The sequence below is a fragment of the Myotis davidii genome, unplaced genomic scaffold, assembly GCF_000327345.1.
Source record: "Myotis davidii unplaced genomic scaffold, ASM32734v1 scaffold299, whole genome shotgun sequence".
Lineage (NCBI taxonomy): Eukaryota > Metazoa > Chordata > Mammalia > Chiroptera > Vespertilionidae > Myotis > Myotis davidii.
The window spans coordinates 6923116-6923391 of NW_006293088.1; positions in this window are offsets into that span (position 1 = coordinate 6923116).

Consider the following 276-nt stretch of genomic DNA (forward strand, 5'->3'; position numbering starts at 1 on the left):
CCGCTTCCTGTGCGGTGAAAGTTGTCCCTCTCCCCTGTGGCCAAAGCAGGAACCGGCCTCACGGTTCACTTCCCTCCTCGCCGCCGCCGCACGCAGGTGTCCCAGCCTCACTGTCTGAGCCCCGCCAGGGGGAGGGGGGCCGCAGGCTTCACTCATTCATCCAACCGGTGCTGTCAGCGCCACCGGACACGGTCCTGGGCCCTGGACACAGCAGTGACCCAACGCCTGCCTCCAGGACATTCCAGTGTGTGTGTGGGGAGGGTGCGGAGTGTATGC